General features: G+C 39.0%; 1 pseudogene; it reads right to left on the bottom strand.

Annotated features, from left to right (window-relative positions):
* Nucleotides 1-984: 984 nt before the first annotated feature.
* Nucleotides 985-15,256, bottom strand: part of LOC129561664 (condensin-2 complex subunit D3-like) — a 40,668-nt pseudogene continuing 26,396 nt past the window's right edge.

Below are 15,256 nucleotides of genomic sequence, written 5' to 3'. Positions count from 1 at the left end.
TTGAAAAGTTTGCAAAATATAAATAACATTAGAAAAATATTAGGACTTCCCAGATGGGTCAGTGAATAAAGAATCTGCCTGCAATGCTGGAGATGCAGAAATATATTATATATAGGATTTTGACATCAGATATAGGAAGCTATGTACAGTTACCAGAAGCTGGACTTACAGAAGAGAAAGCTCAGGATTAGGACCACAATAGAACCTAATAGAATAAGCCAAATATTTTCAAATATTTAAATTTGCATTAAATGCATAAGGCATTTCTTCTGTATCTTAAAGAATCTTACAGTTCCAAACTAGGTATTGACCAGCCACACAGGTGAACAGATAGGCAGCTCTGGTGCTCCTGATGGAAACTTCCAGGGAGAGGTGGTCAGTTGCCTTTTTCTTGCCTCACAGTCCAACCTCCTGGGGGCTGTCATATTCCATTGCGAAGTCTGGGATAGCTGTGTGGTCTGCAAGTCAGGTAGTGACAGACACACAATGTTGTCCCCAGGTTTTGTCTGCCTCTGACTTCCCAGGGTGAGCCTACTGGGCCAGGTTGGGAGGGTCTGGCCTCTGGGGGGAAAAGATGGGCCCAGTGAGAGACATAGCTGATTTCCTCTCAGAACATGACATTCTGGATGGTCCACTCAGGAGTCCTGATCCCTCGCTTCCTTTTGAGGTTAATAGCTCCTCAGGACTCCATCTCTAAGCCCTTCAAGGACTCACATTGCCCAGCTTACCCGGGCTCTCAGGACACATGTCGAAGGTCTATAGCTCTACTTTCTAGCCACAGGACCAGCTGCATGACTCCCCAGATTTCTTGAATTCAGGATGACGTCGGCGCTCACTGACATTAGCCTGTCTTTGGGCACCAGGAACAGAAATGCAGTCATGTGGGTAGCATGGGGCCTAGATGTGGACAGATGGTCTGCAGCAGTGACCGTGGAGTCTTTCTCGGCCAGCAGGAGCTGACATTGTTTCTAAATCTGAAACAACCTACATGACCTGTGCCTCCTTGGCACCTGAGGCCATGCTGTCTGTGTCTGCCTACCTCCCCAGCTCCTACTCCTAAGTCAGCTGCTCTTAGTAGAGCCTGGTGTCCTACTCAAGTTTTGTTACCAGCTGCTTGTCAACTGTAAAATCGTCTTAAAAATGTCCTTGTTTTCATCTCAGTAATCCCACACTGCCTCCCTGAGATGGTGCATGAGTTCCCCAAGAACTGGGATCTTGTTCTTCTCTAGGACAGACTTCAGGGAGATGATAATTGGAATAATACTTTCTAGGAAATTCCTCCTTTGAACTTAAGATAAGCTCCTTCTGCACCTCCTACATGAACACTTTGGCTTGGGCAAGGTCCTCCTCCTCCACAAGCTGGTCCTTGTTTGGTTTAGCCCTCAATGCCTGCAACCTGATCTCCTTCAAACTGAGCACCTCAAACATGTCTGAGAGAAGTTTGCTGTCTTCTGTGTCCACAGGAGGTCACTGTCAGCGAAGTAAGCCAGGATGTAGCTGAAGATTCTGGAAGTGACATTGAACCCCTGCTCATCACTGAAGTAGTGTACCAGGAGAAACTTGTAGATTTTCTTCTACTTTTCCTTGTCTGTATTCCCCTTTAGGGAGAATAGCCACTTCTCTTTCTCCATCTGGGGGAACCTATTGAAACTTTTGGGCTTCTCAAAGTTGGTGAAGTGGAAAATGCATGCAATGAGATACTGGAAAAATGTGTTTGGGTTCCTCTTCAGGAGCAATGGGCCAGACAGACTGCCCAGGTGCTGGTGACCTCTGGGTTCTGGTCTGCTAGTGTGCTGATGAAACAAAGGAACAGGCAGCACTTTCACTTCACGAAGTCCTCCTATAGGGAGCAGGTGAGCAAAAGTAGTGTCTGCTTCTGGAAGAAAGGGTTCAGGTCCTTCAGACGTGTGCGGATGTTGGGGATGTACTTGTTCGTCAGGGCTGTGTAGTGGACATAGAGGTCACATAGGACGATGTTGTTGAGGACATTCCTGCCTATGCCCACCTTCCAGCCCCTCTTTGAGGTTCACACAAGTCATGCCCTCTGTGATTAGAGGACAAGCCATCATCACCTTGGGAAATCCGTGCTTACAGCACGAGGACCTCGCCAAGAAGAGTATCCCTATCTTGCTGTGAGACCTGGAGGTGGGCATAGACAGGAGCCCTCATTGTCCATCACATCCAGGATAACCTCCTCCAGCCAGGCCTTCTGTAGATGGACACACCAGGATTGGGCCATCAGCAGCTCGGTTGCAAAGCCTGCTTGCCGAGACATGGTGATATCAAAACACTGATCATGCAGGACAGGCAGCTTGTCTCTCATACACAAGATGGCACAGTGTTTCAAGATGTTCACTAAGACCTGGACTTCAGCTTTCCTGACATTGGTCTTCTCATCACTAACCCTGTTCCTCAGCATCATCATGAAAATCCTCTTCTGTTGAATTTTTCTGAGTACTCTTTTGGTGGCTCTCTACTCCTGAAACTTCAGGAGTGTTATCCAGAAATGCCTGCATGCTGTCCAATGGGGATGTGGCAGAGGACTCTAGGGCATGTGCGAAACTGGACACAGCCTTGCTGTGGACCATTGGGTCCTTGTCTATACAGCGGGCAAACAAGATTTCCTGAACCAAGAACTTATGCTTCAGGAACTTCTCATGCTCCAGGGGAAGCGGGTCATCAACCTCTTGTTCAGGCAGTTCCAGAAAAGCCAAGGACACTTCCAGAGTGAAACCTGTATAAGACCTTGGCATTTGGTGCTAATTCATAAAGTCGGGCCATGAAAGAAGCATATTCCGCACAAGGAAGCTTGTTGAGCAGCTGGCCCAGAGAATGAGTCGCATAGGTTTCAGTCCAGTTCAGTTCAATTGCTCAGTCATATCTGACTCTTTGTGATCCCATGGACCACAGCATGCCAGGCTTCCCTGTCCATCACCAAGACCCAGAGCTTGCTCAAACTCATGTCCATCAAGTCAGTGATGCATTCCAACCATCTCTTCCTCTGTCGTCCCCTTTTCCTCCTGCCCTCAATCTTTCCCAGCATCAGGGTCTTTTCCAATGAGTCAGTTCTTCGCATCAGGTGGCCAAAGTATTGGAGTTTCAGCTTCAGCATCAGTCCTTCCAATGAATATTCAGGACTGATTTCCTTTAGGATGGACTGGTTGGATCTCCTTGCAGTCCAAGGGACTCTCAGAAGTCTTTTCTAACACCACAGTTCAAAAGCATCAGTTCTTCGGTGCTCAGCTTTCTTCATGGTCCAACTCTAACATCCATACATGACTACTGAAAAAACCATAGCTTTGACTAGACAGACCTTTTTCAGCAATGTAATGTCACTGCTTTTTAATATGCTGTCTACGTTGGTCTAGCTTTTCTTCCAAGGAGCAAACATCTTTTAATTCATAGTTGCAGTCACCATCTGCAGTGATTTTGGAGCCCAAGAAAATAAAGTTTATCACTGTTCTATTGTTTCCCCATTTATTTGCCATGAAGTGATGGGACCGGATGCCATGATCTTTGTTTTTTGAATGTTGAGTTTTAAACCAGCTTTTTCACGCTCCTCTTTCACTTTCATCAAGAGGCTCTTTAGTTCATCTTTGCTTTCTGCCATACAAGTGGTGTCATCTGCATATCTGAGATTATTGATACTTCTCCCTGCAATCTTGATTCCGTCTTGTCCTTCATCCAGCCTGGCATTTTGCATGAGGTTTCCTGCAAAGAAGTTAAATAAGCAGGGTGACAATATACAACCTTGACATACTCCTTTCCCAACAATCACTGTTGTCCCATGTCTGGTTCTAACTGTTTCTTCTTGACCTGCATACAGATTTCTCAAGAGGCAGGTCAAGTGGTCTGGTATTCCCATCTCTTGAAGAATTTTCCACAGTTTGTTGTGATCCACACAGTCAAAGGCTTTGGCCTATTTAGTAAAGCAGAAGTAGATATTTTTCTGGAGCACTCTTGCTTTTTCGATGATCCAATGGATGTTGGTGATTTGATTTCTTGTCTCTCTGCCTTTTCTAAATCCAGCTTGAACATCTGGAAGTTCTCAGTTCACATACTTTTGAAGACTTGCTTAGAGAATTTTGAGCATTACTTTGCTAGTGTGTGAGATGAGTGCAGTTGTCATAGGTTTGATATCCAGATTTATCGAACACCTTGCCACAGATGTGTTGTAGCAGAATTCAAATGACTGGATGTATATATAGTTTCTATTAGTTCACCTGGAACTTACAAGCTGGATGACCAGGTTTATACTGCTGACAACTGGAGGCAAGGGGGCTGTGATGGCAGCCTTTTCCCACTTGTCTCATTAATATGATGTAGAACATTTGATGGAAAACACATCTGAGAATTTTGTTTCCTTCTCTGTGAAATGGGAAGCAAAGCAAATACAACCCATGATAGGTCAGTTCTGGTATATATTTTGCTTCATGGAGATTTCCAGCTTGCATAACATGAAATTCAAGAAGAACTGGTTCAAAACTAGCTAATGCAACAAAGGCTTTCTACACAATTATGTATATACTCTGGCTTCTCTTTTAGAGAGAACTTGGGGAGAAGTCTTGAAAAGCTCTTCAAACAGGAGAGGTGGCATTAGAATTTGACAATGGCCTTCAGAAGAAGAAGAAGAAAAAAAAAATCTCTTCATCTCCTTTGTCTCTTCATCCTCTTCTTCTTTAGTAACCTCATCCATCTTCATCACCTCTTTCCTGCAGGGCTTCCCTCTTCTTTCTCGTCTTTGGGTTGGCCTCAGTGTTCTTTGGTTGCTCTTTTTTCTTTTCTCATCCAAGCTGGATTCTTGAGGCCACTCCTCTTTAGAATCTGAACATATTTGTCAAACAGCAGTGGGTGGAAAACTTGATTGAATTATCCTGTCTGCTACTTCCAGAACAAGAAGATAAAGCCCAGCAGTGTGAAGGCTGAATTCCTGTTGTTGAGCACTGTCATTTTTCTTAACCACCTTATGAATGAAGTGATGAAACATGGCCATCAGCATGTTGTGGAAAATTCTGTTCTCCCCAAAGAAAGTCCAAATGCTCTTGTTCTAAGAAGATTGGCTTGCCTTTTTGGAAGTCTTTGGTCTTCTGCCTGCGTTCAAAAGGTGTTCTGTAGGAGTTGTTCCATATGCAGATGGATTTCTGATGTATTTGTGGGGAGGGATGTGCTCTTCCTGTCTTATTCCTCTGCCATCTTGGAAGTTCTTCTGGACTTGTTTTTTCTAAAGTAATCTCTATTATTTTATGTAATAGGGTCACAAGGCAGCCTGCATTCGCTTATCTATTTCTTGTAAGATAACCAGAAGCATGAACATGTTCTTCCTTCTATTTAATTAACATTATAATTCTTAGTATAAAGGATAATGCAACTTTCCTGCACCTATTATATATTCTCATGGTTGTAATCTGTCATTAAAGGATCACATTAGAAGATAGCTGGTAGGAAGCACACAGAGCAAAAAAGGTGCTTTTAACTAAATTCTAGAGAACCTCTGTTGCTGAAATATGATCCTTGGAATACTGGAAAAATATTACTATGGAATATGTTTTTATTGGAATACTTGGAATAACAATTACTATGGAATGCTGCATAGTAATTGTTAAAGCTTATTGAGCATAATCCAAGGATAGTTTTATGCTCTATAATGACCAAAATGGGAAGGAAATCCAATAAAGAAGGGATATATGTATATGTGTAATTGATTCACGTTGCTGTACATCAAAAAAATAGCACAACATTTTAAAGCAATTATACTGCAATTAAAATATATATGTATAAACAGATCATTTTTGATAAATTAATATAATGAAACATAGTTGTTATAAATTCATGGATGATGGAATTATTACTTTCATATCCTAGCTTTGCTACTTGCATATTATTTGGAGAAAATTACTATGCTTTCTCAAAAATAATCCCAATTTATAAGATAAGGCTAGTTTTTGCTCAAGTTATTACATTGTCACAAGATTTATTTCAGAAAAGGTACATAAAATGTCTATGGATCATGTGGAGGTGTACAACCCACAAGGCCTGGCTCAGAGTAAATGTCCTATGAATAGTATTTATATACTCACCCACTTAAATGTCTAGAGATTTTAAATCATTGGCCCAAATCATGCATTTTATATGTTACACTTTTAACCCATATCAGATAATAAAGTCCTCTTCTGTCTCTATAGACTGTTTTCCACTATTCTCCACAGGTTTCTGTAACATATGAATTTGAAAATTAGCAATCCTGAAAATGAAATTTAGGCAAGTTCTCTATCTCTTAGCAACAGGGATTTTTCTAGCACCTTAGGTTATTACAGGTTATGTAAGAACGATAAATAGTATTTGTCTCATAAAGAGTGAAAGTTCTCAGCAGTTTATATACTCACTCTAATAGTTGCTTGTACTTTCTGCTTCTTTTATTTTTATGATTCTTAAAGTATTATTATTGATCAAGTACGAAGTCAATTATCAAATGTAGTTGTGTCTTCTTAGAAGGAACACTTTAAAATGCTCCTTTAAAGAAACAATTGCAATTTTAAATTCTCAGATGACTCATCCATTGTCTCTTTTACTTCTATTTAATCGGGGGAGGAGAGAGGTTTTATTTTTCTTCTTAGAGAATTTTTTCAGTATTTTAATTTGTTCAGTATTCCTGTAAACAAAATGTTGAATTTTGGGATATGAGAAGGTAGAGAAACTATAAAAAGTTCCCAGATTATAAACACCACCTATACAATAAAGGAAAGGGAACATTGGTGTTACATATTATTCATTTCATATGTTCCATAGAAAGATATAGAATAATAACAACTGTATTTTCTATCCCAGGTGGTAATTCTGAATTGCTATATAATTAAAATTTCCTAATCAGAGTTCAGTTATGCAGTTAGTATATTCTTACTATTGCCTTTTTGATCACCAAGAAAATGGCTGTTCATAAATTTAAAGACTCAAAGAATTCAATTACCATATAAATAGTAGGAAGAAATAAAGCTTAATATACAGCTCGTCTATTATTGTAAGATAGACATTGCTTCTATAATGCAGTGTAAGTCAAACCGACTAATCTTATTTACTAAAGCAATAGTAACTTGATTTACATTGTCAGATAAGACACCTACAAACACAAGATAAAAGTACATATACAAAAAATGGAATCATAATCTAACATCAAGGGACTACTCTTTAAAAAAATATTAGCTTAGATAATCAAGACTTTTTTTACTTCATCTTTAACATTTCTATTAGTATGAGCTTACAAATAGATATATTTCAATGAAATAATTTAAGAAGATAGTTAATAAATAATTTAAGAAGATAGTTAATAAATCAATTAACTGTAATATTCAATCCCATTAATAATTTTCAATAAATGATTTACAGTTCATTTAATATCACTGGGGTTTAGTAAGGCCACAGGTTTTCTAATGTGTTTTCGTTGCTGACAATCTGCTAAATGTTCTCAGAGATTTGCAAATTCCTAACTTATGGTCAACATTTTGTTGGTGAAGTATATTTTCTTGTTACTGTCAGCAATTTTTTCTAATTCCATTTGTTTACACAAAGCCTAGCTGTGTGACTACAGAGGATACTCAAAATCTTCAATCTATAATTTTTTATGTCTGAACACAATTATTCATTTACACAAATATGATGAATCTCCTAAATGCCTAAATATAACTAAGTAGCAAAGCAAGCATGATGTCTGGGCCCATGAAAACAGCTGGTTTTATACTGTTTTCTGCTATGCTCTGTTCTTTCAGTTTTAAAGAATCTGTTAAAGAGTCTATGGACTGTTCTGATGGGATTGTCCCTGTGAACTTGAAGCAGAGAAATAGGTGTCTCTATAAGCGAATGCACTGACATTTCTCTTATAAGTCTCTCATTTACGCTAAGATAGGGAATGAATTTGTATTATAGGTAGTATCTGCTATTATACATGGGTTACCCAGGCAGTTCAATGAATCCACCTGCCAAGCAGGAGACACAGGTTTGATCCCTGGGCCAGGAAGATCCCCTGGAGAAGGAAATGGCAACCACTCTAGTATTCTTTGCTAACAAAGGTATATCTAGTCAAAGCTATGGTTTTCCAGTAGCCATGTATGGATGTGAGTTGGACCACAAAGAAGGCTGAGCACTGAAGAATTAATGCTTTTGAACTGTGGTGTTGAAGAAGACTCTTGAGAGTCCCTTGGACAGCAAGTAGATCAAACCAGTCAGTCCTAAAGGAAATCAGTCCTTAATATTCATCGGAAGGACTGATGTTAGAGCTCCATAACTTTAGCCACCTGATGAGAAGAACTGACTCATGGAAAAGACCCTGATGCTGAAAAAAATCGAAGGCTGGAGGAGAAGGGGTTGACAGAGGATGAGATGGTTGGATGGCATCACCAAATCAATGGACATGAGTTTGAGCAAACTCTGGGAGATGGTGAAGAACAGAGAAGCCTGGCGTGCTGCAGTCCATGGGGTCACAAAGAGTCAGACACGACTGAGCGACTGAACAATAACAATCAGTATTCTTGCCTGGGAAATGCTATGGACAGAGGAGCCTGAAGAGCTACAGTTCTTGGGGTCTTAAAGAGTTGGACACAATTTAGCAACTAAACAACATTGTGCATGATTTATAATGATAAGTAAATGGATACATAGAATTATTTAGAGAGAAAATTGGATTTGTATGAGTTCTTACCCCAAACATTGAATATAGGTATTTCTTTCCTCTATACTTCACAATATATTAATATTAATTTTAAGACTCTCAGATGAAGCATAGTTAATAGCATTATTTCCTTTCACATGAAAGTCTAAAGGGAGTGCACATCATTCAAACTCCTTTCATGCATTGCTACATTTTAGGTAGGAGATCTGGTTGATTGAACTATATAAAGAGAATTAAACAAAAGAGATTATACATGGGTATTTTTGCTGGAAAAAAAGTGTGGCACTTAAATTGTTTCTGTAATTCTTTTGAATTTTGCCAAATTTAGATGCTACAATATCAAAGATCACTAGTCAGTTCAGTCGCTCAGACATCTGACTCTTTGCAACCCAATGAATTTTAGCAGGCCAGCTTACCTGTCTATTACCAACTCCCAGACCATGCTCAAACTCACGTCCATCAAGTCGGTGATGCTATCCAACCATCTCATTCTCCTCCTGCATTCAATCTTTCCCAGAATCAGGGTCTTTTCCAATGAGTCAGTTCTTCACATCAGGTGGCCAAATTATTGGAGTTTCAGCTTCAGCATCAGTCCTTTCAATGAATAGTCAGGACTGTCCTTTAGGATGGACTGGTTGGATCTCCTTGCAGTCCAAGGGACTCTCGAGGGTCTTCTCCAACACCACAGTTTGAAAACATCAATTCTTAGGCGCTCAGCTTTCTTTATAGTCCAACTCTAACATCCATACATGACTACCAGAAAAACCATAGCCTTGACTAGACAGACGTTTGTTTGCACAGTAATGTCTCTCGTTTTCAATAAACTGTTAAAGTTGGTCATAGCTTTTCTTCTAGGGAGCAAACATCTTTTAATTTCATGGCTTCAATCACCATCTGTAGTGATTTTTGAGCCCAAGAAAATAAAGTCACTGTTTCCACTGTTTCCCCATTTATCTGCCATGAAGTGATAGGACTGGATGCCATGATTTTAGTTTTTTGAATGCTGAGTTTTAAGCCAACTTTTGCACTCTCCTCTTTCATTTTCATCAAGAGGCTTTTTAGTTCTTCACTTTCTGCCATAAGGGTGATGTCATCTGTATAGCTGAGATTATTGATATTTCTCCTGGTAATCTTGATTCTAATTTGTGCTTTATCCAGCCTGGCATTTTGTATGGTGTATTCTTCATATAATAATTTAAATAAGCAGGGTGACAATATTCAGCCTTAACATACTCCTTTTCCTATTTGGAACCAGTCTGTTGTTCCATGTCCTGTTCTAACTGTTGTTTATTGACCTGCATACAGATTTCTCAGAAGTCAGGTAAAGTGGTCTGGTATTCCTATCTATTGAAGAATTTTCCACAGTTTGTATCATAGTCTCTCTCAATTTTATTTCAATATTAAAAAATAGTGTTACCAAAAGTGGAGTCTGGCTTCTCACAGCTCTAAAGTCAATAAAGAGGCAGACTTGTAGAAAGGAAGGGAAAGGAAAGCAAATTTGCTTTAATTTCAAAGGCTGGCAACAGAATGTGGAAGTCACTCCTGTCCAAAGGCTGACTCCTCCTACTGAAAATCAGCATTCAAGAGACTTTAGAGGCAGAGGGAGGGGCTACATGCAGAAATGGCACAGCCAGCTCTCACAGTCATCTTAAAATTGGTCATGTTGTGATCTGATGAGCATCATACTGATTGTTTCAAGCACAGTTAATCTTCAGTTCCAGGGTCAGATTTTCCCCTTTCTTCGAGGCCAGTTCTCAGAATTGTGGCAAAAAGCAGAGACATTACTTTGCCAACAAAGGTCCGTCTAGTCAAAGCTATGGTTTTTCCCGTGGTCATGTATGGATGTGAGAGTTGGACTGTGAAGAAAGCTGATCGCTGAAGAATGGATGCTTTTGAACTGTGGTGTTGGAGAAGACTCTTGAGAGTCCCTTGTACCGCAAGGAGATCCAACCAGTCCATTCTAAGTGAGATCGATCCTAGGTGTTCATTGGAAGGACTGATGCTGAAGCTGAAACTGCAATACTTTGGCCACCTCATGCGATGAGTTGACTCACTGGAAAAGACTCTGATGCTGGGAAAGGTTGGGGGCGGGAGAAGAAGGGGACAACCGAGAATGAGATGGCTGGATGGCATCACCGACTCTGTGGACATGAGTTTGAGTGAGCTCCGGAAGTTGGTGATGGACAGGGAGGCCTGGCGTGCTGTGATTCATGGGGTCGCGGAGAGTTGGACACGACTGAGCGACTCAACTGAACTGAACTGATATCATGGCTATGGTCTGGTCATCATGTAGATAACTTCTTCACATAGGATGGGGGGAGGAGTGTGGATTCAGTATCTACACGACAGCTCAAAGGTCCTGTAGACACCTTTATCTCAGTTGTGGCCTGGAAGTGGAGAAGAGGACTAAGGAGCTATTGTTTCATGGGCACAAATTTTCAGCTTTGGAAAATGAAGAATGTTTAGGAAATAGTGGTGAAGTTTGCTAAAAAATGTGAGTGCACTTAATGCCACTAAATTGTACACACATTTTTTTTTTTTAACATGGTAGGAAAAAATACTATATTTTCTCTTAAGGCTGAGATAGAACAAAGTTGAAAGATTGAATTTTAAATTCTCATTCTTTAATCTTGTACTATTTCTTTCATTATTGTGTAGAATTATCTGTATTTGTTTGGAATCATTCTTTACATCCATTTTAGTTAACAAAAATCTTGTTATTTTGACTCCATTATTTTATCTGTGATGACTGAAAACTTTTGACTAATTTTAAGCAAATTGCAAGAGAGTTCCAGAAAAACATACTGTGTGGATCACAATAAACTGTGAAAATTCTGAAAGAGATGGGAATACCAGACCATCTGACCTGCCTCTTGAGAAATCTGTATGCAGGTCAGGAAGCAACAGTTAAAACTGGACATGAAACAACAGACTGGTTCCAAATAGGAAAAGGAGTACGTCAAGGCTGTATATTGTCACCCTGCTTATTTAACTTATATTCAGAGTACATCATGAGAAATGCTGGGCTGGAAGATGCACAAGCTGGAATCAAGATTGTCAGGAGAAATATCAATAACCTCAGATATGCAGATGACACCACATTTATGGCAGAAAGTGAAGAACTAAAGAGCCTCTTGATTAAAATAAAAGAGGAGAGTGAAAAAGTTGGCTTAAAGCTCAACATTCAGAAAACTAAGATCATGGCACCCGGTCCCATCACTTCATGACAAATAGATAGGGGAACAGTGGAAACAGTGGCTGACTTTATTTTGGGGAGCTTCAAAATCACTGCAGATGGTGACTGCAGTCATGAAATTAAAAATCACTTACTCCTTGGAAGGAACGTTATGACCAACCTAGATAGCATATTAAAAAGCAGAGACATTACTTTGCCAACAAAGTTTCGTCTAGTCAGGGCTATGGTTTTTCCAATAGTTGTGTATGCATGTGAGAGTTGGACTATGAAGAAAGCTGAGCACCGAAGAATTGATTCTTTTGAACTGTGGTGTTGGAGAAGACTCTCACATTATATATATATATAATTTTTTTTCTTTTTCTTTTTAAGGCCAGAATTATTACTCTCAATACTTGCAAAATGGATCCTTGGAACAAAACCTGAATTATGTGAACTGAGTGGGTTTTAAAGTGTGACCAGACAGGCTGTTAGGAAATGAACTCTCAACTAGTTTTCCGGTTGGAGGCAACTTATGCTTTTTAATCGCTAACTTGCCACATCCCACTATATTTTGCATAGAGAATAATACATTCAATAATTTGGTTTCAGAGGCTAATGTAGTCATGAAAATTCAGTGTTTGTAGCCACTCAAGCTAATTGTTCCATTGAAAATATAATGAAGAAGCCATAAAGGAATTTCATAGATTTTTCAAAGTGGTGGAGCAATAAATGATCCCTCGTGGTTCCTCTTTGAAACATTATTTTCTGTGCTTCACAGCTCTTACTAACAGAATGAGAAATATCTGGAATGTATTTATGCATTAAAGGAATATGGACATTCCTGGCCAAGGCACAGATGGTGGAAATTAAAGTTCATTCCCAGGGACAGAATTCAGTATATGAATACAGAGATGCTGATAAATGATTTAAAAAGTTGAAGTTTACCATAGAGTGTGAAATCTTTCTAAGAAACATGTGAATCTATAACAGTACTGCCAGGTGATTCTCCAAATGTGTTTTCATAGATCTCTTTAAAATAGATTACGTTTATTTTTAAGATATAAACTTTTTAGCTGGTACTTACACCATTTAGAAAGTAATAAGCAAAAGCATGCATGCCAATATGGATTAGGAAAAACTAAAATTGCTTACATTAAAATAAAAGGTTATATTATATCTGGTACTTAAACTAAACTGCTGTTGTTAAAGCCAATTATTAACTCTCTCCATTAAATCAAACCCACTGGTTTCTTTTTTTTTTTTCTTTTTTATTGGAGGCTAATTATTTTACAATATTATATTGGTTGGTTTTGTCATAAATTGACATGAATCCTCCCCGGGTGTACGTACGTTCCCCTTCTTGAACCCCCCTCCCACCTCCCTCCTCCCCTTATCCTCCCTCTGGGTCATCCCTGTGCACCAACCCCAAGCATCCTGTATCATGCGTTGAACCTGGACTGGTGATTCATTTCACATATGATAATATACATGTTTCAATGTCATTCTCCCAAATCATCCCAGCCTCACCCTCTCCCACAGAGTCCCAAAGACTGTTCTATACATCTGTGTCTCTTTTGCTGTCTCGTATACAGGGTTATCCTTGCCATCTTTCTAAATTCCATATATATGTGTTAATATACTGTATTGGTATTTTTCTGTCTTACTTCACTCCATATAATATGCTCCAGTTTCGTCCACCTCATTAGAACTGATTCAAATGCATTCATTTTAATGGTTGAGTAATACTTTATTGTGTATATCTACCAAAGCTTTCTTATCCATTTGACTGCAGATGGACATCTAGGTTGCTTCCATGTCCTGGCTATTATAAACAGTGATGCAATGAACATATGTCTCTTTCAATTCTGGTTTCCTCGGTGTGTATGCCCAGGAGTGCGATTGCTGGATCATATGGCAGTTCCATTTCCAGTTTTTTAAGGAATCTCCACACGGTTCTCCATAGTGGCTGTACTAGTTTGCATTCCCACCAACAGTGTAAGAGGGTTCCCTTCTCTCCACACCCTCTCCAGCATTTATTGCATGTAGACTTTTGGATAGCAGCCATTCTGACTGGTGTGAAATGGTATCTCATTGTGGTTTTGATTTGCATTTCTCTGATTATGAGGGATGTTGAGCATTTTTTCATGTGTGTGTTAGCCATCTGTATGTCTTCTTTGGAGAAATGTCTGTTTAGTTCTTTGGCCCATTTTTTGATTGGGTCGTTTATTTTCTGGAATTGAGCTGCAGGAGCTGCTTGTATATTTTGGAGGTTAACTCTTTGTCAGTTGTTTCATTTGCTATTATTTTCTCCCATTCTGAAGGCTGTCTTTTCAGCCTGCTTATAGTTTCCTTTGCTGTGCAGAAGCTTTTAATTTTAATTAGGTCCCATTGTTTATTTTTGCTTTTATTTCCAATATTCTGGGAGGTGGGTCATGGTGGATCCTGCTGTGATTTATGTCCCAGAGTGTTTTGCCTATGTTCTCCTCTAGGAGTTTTATAGTTTCTGGTCTTACATTTAGATCTTTAATCCATTTTGAGTTTATTTTTGTGTTTGGTGTTAGGAAGTGTTCTAGTTTCATTCTTACAAGTAGCTGACCTATTTTCCCAGCACCACTTGTTAACGTGACTGTCTTTTCTCCATTTTATATTCTTGCCTCCTTTGTCAAAGATAAGGTGTCCATCAGTGTGTGGGTTTATCTGTGGGCTTTCTATTTTGTTCCAGTGATCTATATTTCTATCTTTATGCCAGTACCATACTGTCTTGATGACTGTGGCTTTGTAGTAGAGCCTGAAGCCGGCAGGTTGATTCCCCCAGTTCCATTCTTCTTCCTCAAGATTGCTTTGGCTATTTGAGTTTTTTTGTATTTCCATACAAATTGTGAGATTATTTGTTCTAGTTCTGTGAAAAATATCATTGGTAGCTTGATAGGGATTGCATTGAATGTATAAATTACTTTAGGTAGTATACTCATTTTCACAATATTTATTCTTCCAATCCTTGAACATGGTATATTTCTCCATCTATGAGTGTCCTCTTTGATTACTTTCACCAGTGTTTTATAGTTTTCTATGTACAGGTCTTTTGTTTCTTTAGGTAGATATATTCCTAAGTATTTTATTCTTTTTGTTGCAACAGTGAATGGAATATGGTTTAGAAACATCTAGTCTGGGTTCAGATCATCAGTATTTTGATGACCATACTAAGGCTTAGGCATGAATTTTGTTGTTTCTTGTCATCAAAATTAATTTGCTAATTCTTACATAAAATAATGTAATATTTATAGTCTATTTTTAAATGTCTTTTATAAGTATATGTTACTTGCCAACTATGTATTTAAAGCATTGGCTTTGGAAAGGAAAAAGAATGCAGAATTCTAGGATGACTGCCAATGACCAAAACCATTGAATGACCCTTATTATTT

This window comes from Moschus berezovskii, chromosome 5 (genome assembly GCF_049115385.1).
Source record: "Moschus berezovskii isolate FMDL1 chromosome 5, NW_MosBer_1.0, whole genome shotgun sequence".
NCBI classification, from domain to species: domain Eukaryota; kingdom Metazoa; phylum Chordata; class Mammalia; order Artiodactyla; family Moschidae; genus Moschus; species Moschus berezovskii.
The sequence above is the reverse complement of the archived record's forward strand: the minus strand, read 5'-3'. Positions and strand labels throughout refer to the sequence as shown.